Raw genomic sequence first — 11,238 nt, 5'->3', positions numbered from 1 at the left:
TTTTACCCGCCATTACACCCCCTGCGGGAAGTAGGTAGGGACATTCAATGCCGCTATAAGGAAACAACCCTGCCGGGTTATGGTTTCCGGAAAACGCGAACCCGCCGCCAAGTTTCTCCGATCTTGGAAAAATCCAGATCTGCCAGCAAGCTGGAGGACATTTCGCTACAATGACAGCACTTTTCTTATTGAAAAGGACTGGAATTGCACCCACGGGGAACCACGGGGAGGTAGTCCCTGGCCGAAGCCCAGATTTGTAGGACCTCACGCATTACTGCCCCTCAATGGTCCGTTTCCCAAATTCGCAACGGATGCCATTACAATCAAAAGAACATCTGATGGAATTTAGGACTCAGCGAGGTACCGATTTCCATGGTTCGGTTTCCATGTTTATATTTGGTAATATTATCGAATTATTATCGAAACAACTAGGAACACACACCACGCACTTGGCATTATCCTTACTTCAAGTACCCCTGTACAACCTCAACTGGTGGTCCGGCTAGTAGAGATAGAACCATCTCGAGGTTTTGGTCCCCAGTGAAGTGCACCCGAAGCACAATCGTATTTCAAATGCGTTCGAGCGTGTCGGGAGGCTCCCAGTTGGACTCAGGGTAAGCGGGTTCGTCATGTCCGTGGTCCAGGGGGGGTTGCCCCCCCCCTTTCCCCCCTGCGGGGAGTAGGTAGGGACAGCGAGAATCGTCGTTAATCCATTCATGCGCGTCACTAATTAGATGACGAGGCATTTGGCTATTTATATGTTTATTTCCTATGAACCCCATAGGTAGGGTTACAATACTCAGAACAGACACACATCCCATATAAATATTATCTATACATAGTATCTATTCTCGAGTATAGTGTTTATATTCATACACAAAAGAGTTCAGATTGACCGAGTTTGAATTAAAGAAAAATATTTTATAAGTAATATAATATTATAAGATTATTCATTCTCCCCGCGTTCGGAAACCCTGGTATCAACTCTGTCTCACGTTGGAAAACAAAACATCATCCACATTCCTCTCTACCACCTCAGTACTCCCTGGAAAAAGAAAAAGTAAACGAGCACAACGAAACAATAGACTCTTGCTTGCCGTGTTGACACTAGGGTCAATTGTCACCTGCAAAGCTATTTCGACTTGGATGATTGAGGCCCATTCGGAAGCACATCGTACGTACCTCCGTAGTATCTGTACCGTTCACACGGCCAGATCGCCACTATCCCTACCATGGTACGTACCCGCTCGTCGCGCGCTCCTCTCGAGGCAGGGATCCCCATCGCCCCCCCCCCGCTGTACGTCACGGCTTGCAGGCTCTTCGCGATCGCCTGGCTCTCACCTACTTCGGACATCGGCTTCGCGAATTCGACATCGTGTGGGAGAACGCCATGGTGTCGACGTCCGGACGGACCTTCTATCGTCGCCGGCTCATCAAGATCAGCTGGCCGATCCTGCGGGCCCTTGTGTCTCGGGAGCTTGAAGCGGTGATTCTTCACGAGCTCATACATGTTCACCTGTACCTCGAACATGGTGACGGGTCCCATGGATCACGCTTCCGCGCCCACGCGCGTAGGATAAATCGACTCGGTGGCTACAGCATCGACGTCCATCATGATGCTGCCCATCAGGTAGTTCGACGGTTCAGCTGGCGTTGCACTGGCTGCGGTCTGGTCATTCATACTGCTCGTGAAGTGGTTCCAAGCCCACGCCCATGGCTCGGTCGTCATCGCCGTTGCCGCCAGCGCCAGTGGGTACGCCTGCCGTGCACGCCATAGACCCAGGTCTCGTGAGTACCTATCCCGCACACCCATTCCCGAGTATGCCCTCACCATAGCTCTTCTTCCTCCCCCTCACTCCCACTGGCCCCGTTCCTGCGCGCTGCACCCAGTCGTAGCTTCGTCTCCTTTCCACTCCCTTCCCTCCCATGGTGTTCGAAGGGGGGCTCCGTCGCTCCCCATGTGCTCACTTCCACGTCCGGGAATTTCCCACGTGAACACCGGTAACTGCCAGGCGGTGCCCTGGCAGGCTAACGGAAGGAGCTTCCATCCTTCGCTGGCACTGTCACTACGACACCCCGACTCGGTCCTGCCGCGGCGAACTCACCACCATACCAATGACCGCATGATTTTGCCACTTCACCCAGGTATACCCCAGGGTATGCCTTTCAAAATGTTCCCATGAGCCACCCCCCTCCAAAGTCATTATTTAGGTCGATATGCGGCCCGGGAGGTTGTCGGTCCGTTAGCGCCACGAGTGACTCCTGCATTTTAACCCATGAGAGGCGTTGCAGTTCCTTACTTCGGGAAACCATGCCACTTCCACTTCACGTCCTCCTTCTCCGGCGACGTCTCGCTGCACTCCCTCGACCCGGGAGAAGTGGGCGGTCCGTCTCATCGGTCCGTATTCAAGTTCGCGGCCACCACTCCAGTTACTCCACTGCGTTCTGCCCCTACCTCGTGGGCTCACTCAGTGCGCTTCCTCACCCCCAAGACGCCTTCCTCTAGGACGCCAGGGCCATGCACCATGCCTCGCTGTGGTCGTCATACAGTTGAACCGATTGAAGTTCATATGAGACCCTTGTATCACCCTCGTCGTGACACCTCTCAACGATTTCCGGCTGATTCCCAGGCTGCACAGTGTCCTGTCGGACTCCCTATACCATACTCCCCTCCAAGTGATGGTCACGCTTGATACCGCTATTGCATTAACAGGTATCCCAAAACGCCTAGCCACGGCACTCATAAGGTCGCCGTTCAATGCGTATTTGCGACACTTGGCTCTGTGGAGTTCTACCAGGGGTGGTCCCCCTGAAACAATCTGCACATCCAGGATGGTCCCCTTCCCACCTTTCACCGCGATGATATCCGGCTTCCGGACACCTTGACTCGTTGCAAAGCACCTCTCGTGTTCCACCGTGTATCCATGGCCAGACAGAAGATGTGCCACTTTCTTCGCTACGGCGTCGTGCCTGAGCACTCTACCCCCATGCGTCCTAACACACCGCTACACGATGTGCGCTGTGGTCTCCTCCTCGCCACAAGCTGCCCTGCATAGTACGGGATGGACATTCCTCCTACTCCCCCTGGTGGTTCTCATCCTTGACGGCAGTGCATTGATCCGGGTTCTGACGTTCTGGACGAACTCTCTGGCTGGAATCACCACGAAGGGATCATTGACCCAGCTTGTTGACAGCGACGAAGACCTGGCCTCCCGCAACTCCCGCCCATCAACCGACCTGTACAGCTTGCCTGCCCAGTCGTCTTCCCTAACTTTTGCGTGATAACACCACTTCATTCGTGCCCGGCACCATTCGTGCTCAGGTACCATTCTTGCCGTTGAAAATTCCGAGCGGCGCAGACCCTCCAGGCGACTTCTGACCAACTCGGGTATCCTGGACTCGAACGACGCAACTCCCAATCCACCCTCCGCGACCCTGGCATGGATATACGCTATTGGGACATCCTTCGGGAGGAAAAGCCACCTACGTACGTATTGCCTCACCGTTTTGTCCAATTGTCGTAGCATGCCATGGGTAGTGTCACCAAACACCAGTCGATGGCTGAACCTTGGCAGCAGAAGGATCTTCAGGATCGTAAGTCTTTGCTGGGGTTTCAGGGGGGCTGCGGTTATTTTCCTGAGGAGGTCTTCGAACTCAACGGCTGGCGCCGTCGGCCCGCGGTCCCCAAAATTCACCCCAAGGTGCTTCCAGGTGTCATGGAGCCCCACCTGCGCTATACGCCTTCCTGAGACCAAGAATACTTCCTCGGTCGAGGTCTTCATTTTCTTGTCCTTCCCTGAAGCCACGAGCGACAGGGCGCGGCACTTGCCTGGTGACGGTTGGAGTCCATGGTCTGCCAGGCACTTCGTTGCACAGTTGAGCATCCGTTGGAGACCCTCTCTGGACCCTGCCAGCAGTACTAGGTCATCAGCGAAGGCAAGGGCATTCACCACCTCACCGCTCAGTCCATAGCCACACTCCCCTGGCAGTCCCCTCAGCACAGCATCCATGACCAGGTTGAAAATGAATGAAGACAGCGGGTCGCCTTACCGAACTCCCTGGCCCAGGTATATCGGCTGCGTTCTTTGCCCATCCACCTCTATTACCGTACTGGACGTTCTGTATAGAGTCATCACATACTGTACGAAGCTACGTGGCAATCCCTTCTCAGTCATGACCCTTTCAATGGCTTCATGCGAAACCGTATCGAACGCTTTCTTCACATCAAGGGCCGCCAGGTGGAGATCCCTCAATCCGGCACGCGCATCCGATATGATCGTCGATAGCACAAATACGTTCTCCGCGAGACCGTCCGCCTTTATAAAGGCTCTCTGCCTTTCATCAAGTAGGAGGAGGCCAAGCAGTCTGGTGGAGAGAACTTTATGGTAGTGTCTAAGTACTACCGACGCTATCGAAATGGGCCTGAACATGGCAGGATCCATCGTTCCCGATTCCTTGGGGATAAGGATGGTCCTGGTATTTCTCCACACCTGCGGAACAGTTCCTGTGTACTGGAAAATGTGAAAGATGATGGATTTCACATGATCCGGTACGCTGTTCAGCCACTCAGCAGAGCCAAGGCCATCGGGCCTTGCAGCCGCTTCTCTGTCCGGTCCGCTCCTTGCGACCTCCTCGACAGATATTGGGTCACTAACTTCTCCATACACCCTCTCCGGAGTGCTGGTTGCGATTCCCATTGTCGGGCTGGTTTTCTCAAATATCGGCCGCCAGAATTGCTCCTGCGTTTCCAGACTTGGATGCGGTCCATTCGATGCATCCCCATCCAGGATCTTCCACACAGCTTTGGACATATTGCGTCTCCAGAGTCGCTGAATCTCCTTGTGATCCCGTTGCCTCTGCTTCCTCCGTGAGAGTCCTGCGCCAGCCCCCGCTGGGCAGCTTTCACCGCGGCTATGGGCCCGATTGACACGTAGGCTCGGAAAGGCTGTCCATAGCCAGTCTTCCAGCTCCTGTGACGGATCCTCGCCCCTCAGTGACCTGTCAATTGCCCGCCTCAGATGGCAGACACTACTCCCATCCCTTGGTGGACCTTCAGATTCCTGGCTCCTCAGATCGCGGAGGTCCTGTCGCAGGGTGTTCCGAAGGGTTTCCGGATTGTGCCCAGGTTGTGGAGTAGCACGCTGCCACACATTACCTCCTTCCAAGCGCTGGCCGCTCTCGTACTGCTCCTCTGCCGTTGGTAGGAGGGTACCACCCGGATGTCGAACATCGTGCATCTCTGGATTTCCCCAGGGCAGCTGGCCATTATTGCTGCTCAATTGCTGCAACTTGTTATCCTCGACCATACGTTTGTACTCCGGTTTCTGTCTCTGCTTCTTAATGGCTTCCTGGTTCCTCCCTGTGCCTGCCATCTCCACGAGATAAAGGTTCATGAATTTGACATCGTGGGGGGCTTTCGCTTCGGCGGCCGCCATCATCCGTATGTGCTCTTTATTCCACCTGGCCTTCACTCTTTCCGTCACCACGAGCTGGTTATTCTCTACGGGATGCTGGCTCGCTCTATGGACACCTAAGGCTCTGGAATTTCTAAACTGGCGGTCGCAGTATGGGCATGGGATTGAATTTGGACCAGAGGCTCGCCGAGCTGTTAACTGAGGTGACGCCACCCGTGACGGGTGTCCTTGCATCGGTTCCCTCTGAGAGGAATTCGGAGAACGAATATGTAAGTATCTTAAATTATTCTCACCGACAGGCGATATTGAGACATCGCCATCAATAACTTCTGTGTCTAAAGAGTTGTCGGTGAGTGGTGCCTCCAAGGAGGCACAAGTTTCGCGTCTTAATTGGGTATCGCCGTGATGTAACCGGCGGCCAGTGTTAGACGCCTCATCGGGCCCCGGCAGGACGCTACGCCTTGTCAGCATTTGTGGGCTTCTATGACTCAGCATTCTGATGTATAGTTGGTGCTCCGCACCTTGTCCAGTAACTTGGCTTTCAAAATTGGGCATACTTTTGTGTCAAGGGCTGAGTGCGACACCTCCCTTCGCTTCACCTTCGTGCAATTTGGACACCGCAATTCGCCCTTAGACTTGCAGTCCCTGGACTCATGCTCCCCTGAGCATTTCCTACATACAGGCGAGCGGGAAGGGCAGTTCGCTGCCTTGTGTCTAAAGCCGAGGCACTTGTGACACTGCAACACTCTGACATGATCTTCTACGTGGCAAGAAGAAAAGCCGATAAACAGCCGTTTCTTCTGGTGCAGTCGACTCCTTCCATCTGGGTTGGTTTCGATCACAAAGCTCGTGACGTGGCTGTTGGTTTTAGGCTTGTACCTGAAAACAGTCCTGATTTTAACGGAATCCTCTCCCGCGACGTTACCCTCATTAATGAGTATAGGTAACTCCGCCTCAGAAGTGTCCTTGGGGACTCCAAAAACAATCAGCCTAGGCTGCAGTTTCTGAGGCACCCTCAGCTCCAGCCCTTTCTCCTGGAGCGCCTTGGAAGCCTGAAGCTTCTCGAGGTTAACCGAGCGGGCCACAATCCTAACTCCTTTGTCCCTTGACGTGGTGGTGATCCTGGATACCTTCAGGTCGTAGTCCGAGGGTTTGAGGCATCCTTTCACAGTACGCTCCACCTCCGCTGCGGACTTGTACCTGGGGTTTGCCTCCCGAGAGGGCTGGATGAAGAATGTCGTATCGGTACTCGCACTTATGATATTCTCCGCTATTTCCTTTGCAGCCGTCTTCTGCCTACTCGAGTTCCGTCTCCCATACCCTTCACCTGCTACTGCAGCTGAATAGGAGATACTCCCAACAGCTTGCTCACTCAGCTTCTTCTCGATTGATTGCACGCTCGTCTTCACTTCCTCCCGATTCTTTCCAATTCCTGCGGACACCTTGTCCAGTCTCTCGAGTACTGGTTTCAGCTGCTCATTGATGAGCTCCACAATGGCTTCTTTGGTCACTGATGGCTGTTTTGATACCGCTTTAAGAGGATCCTTGAGAAGTTTCTCCAAATTATCATGGTTGCTCCTCACCATGGTCTCGCAGTACTGAGCTTCACGCCCTCGTGTTATCTCAAAGAACTCATCAAAACGCTTCGTAACAGCATCCTCCAGTTCCAGGATTGTCTGGATCCGTGTTGCCAACTCCGTGTACGCTTTTGAGACCTTGTAATAGGCTGATGAGAGTCCTCTCGTTGCAGAATTCACAGCATCACCCCTTGCTTTAGTCTCGGACGATGGTTTGGAGATCTCAAGATTGTAGAGATGTCCACTCACATCCACATCTAGGGCCTTTAAGTCATCCAGGGTCAATGGGAGGACTAACTCCTCTTCCTGGGCAAGGTTAGGCGAAGAGCGCGCCCTCTTCCCACGACCCGCCGCAGCGTCGTGAAACAGACGTGTGCGGGTTGGGTTTGGTGTGCCCTCGTTGCCCGACATTACACCGGTAATAATCCCACAGTCGGTAACTCGCCCCTCGGTCGGTATCACTCGTTACCCTAGGAGTAAGTGCGACAGGCCTTGCCAAGTCGCCGCCGCAGCGCTCGCGACGGGAACAGCTGATGTCCTAGTAATGGCCGCCGTATCGAATGCCAATGTGGAAAAATACAGTATTTGTCACACGAATTCACCGGCACGAAGTGGTTCAATCCTTAGCAGCTAATTGACAGAATGCACCTAGCACACACCCGAACTCACTGCAACACAACTTAGCACTCTCACTCGACTATTTACCACTTATTTCACCGTTCAAAGGCGGAGCAAAACAAAACACTTCTCACCCAGTTAAGAGAGTCATAGTTACTCCCGCCGTTTACCCGCGCTTTATTGAATTTCTTCACGTTGACATTCAGAGCACTGGGCAGAAATCACATTGCGTCATCACCCGCTAGGGCCATCGCAATGCTTTGTTTTAATTAGACAGTCGGATTCTCCTAGTCCGTGCCAGTTCTGAGCTGAGCGGTGAATGGCGGCCGAAGAGAACGACTACGACACGGTGAAGTATCACAGAAGCCTCGCAGCAAGCAAGATCCGTGGGAGGCCAAGGCACGGGACCGAGCTCGGATTCTGAAACATTACTGATCCATTCACCTCGGCCAGGCCCGGCACGTTAGCCAAACCCACTTCCCGACCAAGCCCGACACGCCCCGCTCCTCAGAGCCAATCCTTATTCCGAAGTTACGGATCCAATTTGCCGACTTCCCTTACCTACATTAATCTCTCGACTAGAGGCTCTTTACCTTGGAGACCTGCGGCGGATATGGGTATGAACCGGCGCGACACCTCCACGTGGCCCTCTCCTGGATTTTCAAGGTCCGAGGGGAAGATCTAGACACCGCCGCAACTGCGGTGCTCTTCGCGTTCCAAACCCTATCTCCTTGCTAAAAGTTTCCAGGGAACTCGAACGCTTATACAGAAAAGAAAACTCTTTCTGGATCTCCCGACGGCGTCTCCAGGTCATTTTGGGTTACCCCGACGAACACTCTTACGAGGGCCCGAATTGGATGCGGTTCCGCTGCCGGGTTCCGGACCCCGGATCCCGGATTGGAACCGGATTCCCTTTCGCCCAACGGGTGTGTTACAATAATTATAATATATATATAATATATATATATATCTATTTTTTTTTTATAAAAAAACACCGTCATCAACATAGGATTTCTCCTAGGGCTTAGGATCGACTGACTCGTGTGCAACGGCTGTTCACACGACACCCTTCTCCACGTCAGTCCTCCAGGGCCTCGCTGGAGTATTTGCTACTACCACCAAGATCTGCACCGACGGCGGCTCCAGGCAGGCTCACGCCCAGACCCTTCTGTGCACACCGCCGCGACCCTCCTACTCGTAAGAGCTTCATAATATATATATATTATATATATTTCTCTTCCCACTGACGGCAGAGTATAGGCGCGACGCTTCAGCGCCATCCATTTTCAGGGCTAGTTGCTTCGGCAGGTGAGTTGTTACACACTCCTTAGCGGATTCCGACTTCCATGGCCACCGTCCTGCTGTCTTAAGCAACCAACGCCTTTCATGGTATCCCATAAGCGTCGACTTGGGCGCCTTAACTCAGCGTTTGGTTCATCCCACAGCGCCAGTTCTGCTTACCAAAATTGGCCCACTTGGCACTCTGATTCAATTAAATATATCTCATGGCTTCATAAATTCAAGCAAGCCAAAGATCTCACCCATTTAAAGTTTGAGAATAGGTTGAGGTCGTTTCGACCCCAAGGCCTCTAATCATTCGCTTTACCAGATGAAACTCGTTTAAAAACGAGTGCCAGCTATCCTGAGGGAAACTTCGGAGGGAACCAGCTACTAGATGATTCGATTAGTCTTTCGCCCCTATACCCAGTTCCGACGATCGATTTGCACGTCAGAATCGCTACGGACCTCCATCAGGGTTTCCCCTGACCTCATCCTGACCAGGCATAGTTCACCATCTTTCGGGTCCCAACGTGTACGCTCTTGGTGCGCCTCTTCTTGTAATAAGAATGAGACGCCCAGGGAGTGTGAAGCTGTATCTTAACACAACTCATCCTCCCTCAATCGCTACAAGAACGACCTTTACTTTCATTACGCCTTTAGGTTTAATTTAAAAAAAATGCCAATGACTCGCGTACATGTTAGACTCCTTGGTCCGTGTTTCAAGACCGGTCCTGAAAGTACCCAAAGCAGTAGCATCGCTGACCGGTATTAATTATAAGCCAGTTTTAGAATACCGTACAACCAACAGCTGATCAATCATAGCGACGGCACTAGGTCCGTACTACTAAAAATTGACCTCGCTTGCGACGGATATAAACGCACATAATATGCGGCTTAATACCTTATGAATACCATCGAGCAGCCAGTCAGAAAAACACCAAGGGTCTTTAATTGAAAAAATTAAAGGCTACCTCTCGGGCTATAGACCGACACTCAACGGGTCGCGACGTTCTACTAGGGAAGAAGTGCACGCCGACAACATCTTGCAATAAAATATATAAGAATGTACAAGCAATACTACAAGTAGTAACCTATATCATAACTTATATATATACAAAATGAGCTGACGATGAATCTCCCTATTCGATCTTTTGGGTTTCTCAGGTTTACCCCTGAACGGTTTCACGTACTCTTGAACTCTCTCTTCAAAGTTCTTTTCAACTTTCCTTCACGGTACTTGTTTGCTATCGGTCTCGTGGTCATATTTAGCCTTAGATGGAGTTTACCACCCACTTAGAGCTGCACTCTCAAGCAACCCGACTCTAAGGAGAAATCCGCCTGAAATGTATTTCGATCACTACGGGCCTGGCACCCTCTATGGGTAAATGGCCCCATTCAAGATGGACTTGGATACAAAATAACATCACAGGATAAATGGATCCTCCCAAACACTACATTTCCCAACAATATAATTGTGGGATTCAGTGCTGGGCTTTTTCCTGTTCGCTCGCCGCTACTAAGGAAATCCTAGTCAGTTTCTTTTCCTCCGCTTAGTAATATGCTTAAATTCAGCGGGTAGTCTCACCTACTCTGAGGTCGTCATGTTAGAGAATTATATAAAAAAGTTATTGTTGCGAGCGCCTTTTATTTATAAAAAAAAAATCACATCCGTGTCTAAAAAAACATAACAAAACAAAATTTTAGAAATGAAAATCATGATCGGTCCAACTCGGAGAATGAGATCTCTGGGACTCGATGATTAACACCACAGTGATATATAATTTATGGATTTCATTTCACAAAGTTTGTTCTCGTTAATAACCATTTTTAGACAACTGACAATGGGCTATAATCAAATATATTAACAACAACAACTTCTTTTTTTCTTTATATCGTCAAATAATATATGTGAAAAATTCATAATATATTATTTTTCAATACGTAATTTTAAATGACGTCGTATAATAATTTATATATATTTGAGAAGAAATTCAATCTCTCTCTCAATCAAATATTATTATCTTGACGAGCATTCAACTTTACACACGCTTGTACAATTCATCAAATATTTTTCTGTCATATATAGACAGATAAACACATATAAAATTGTAAGCAGTTTTTTTTAAAACAAACGACCCTCAGCTAGGCGTAGTCCGGGAATTGGATCCGTGGACCGCAATGTGCGTTCGAAATGTCGATGTTCATGTGTCCTGCAGTTCACAAGTTGACGCGCAATTAGCTGCGTTCTTCATCGACCCAGGAGCCAAGTGATCCACCGTTCAGGGTAATCATAAAAAAAATTTTTTTTTTTTGAAAAATAACAGTCATTGAATATAAAAATATTCAAT

General features: G+C 50.7%; 1 non-coding gene across 1 annotated transcript; it reads right to left on the bottom strand.

Moving 5' to 3' along the window:
* Window positions 1-11,022: 11,022 nt before the first annotated feature.
* On the bottom strand, window positions 11,023-11,177 carry LOC135171673 (5.8S ribosomal RNA). The gene has a single exon (XR_010300582.1). It is a non-coding gene; the product is annotated as a 5.8S ribosomal RNA (ribosomal RNA).
* Window positions 11,178-11,238: the final 61 nt, after the last annotated feature.

Source organism: Diachasmimorpha longicaudata, unplaced genomic scaffold (genome assembly GCF_034640455.1).
Source record: "Diachasmimorpha longicaudata isolate KC_UGA_2023 unplaced genomic scaffold, iyDiaLong2 ctg00000075.1, whole genome shotgun sequence".
NCBI classification, from domain to species: domain Eukaryota; kingdom Metazoa; phylum Arthropoda; class Insecta; order Hymenoptera; family Braconidae; genus Diachasmimorpha; species Diachasmimorpha longicaudata.
The sequence above is the reverse complement of the archived record's forward strand: the minus strand, read 5'-3'. Positions and strand labels throughout refer to the sequence as shown.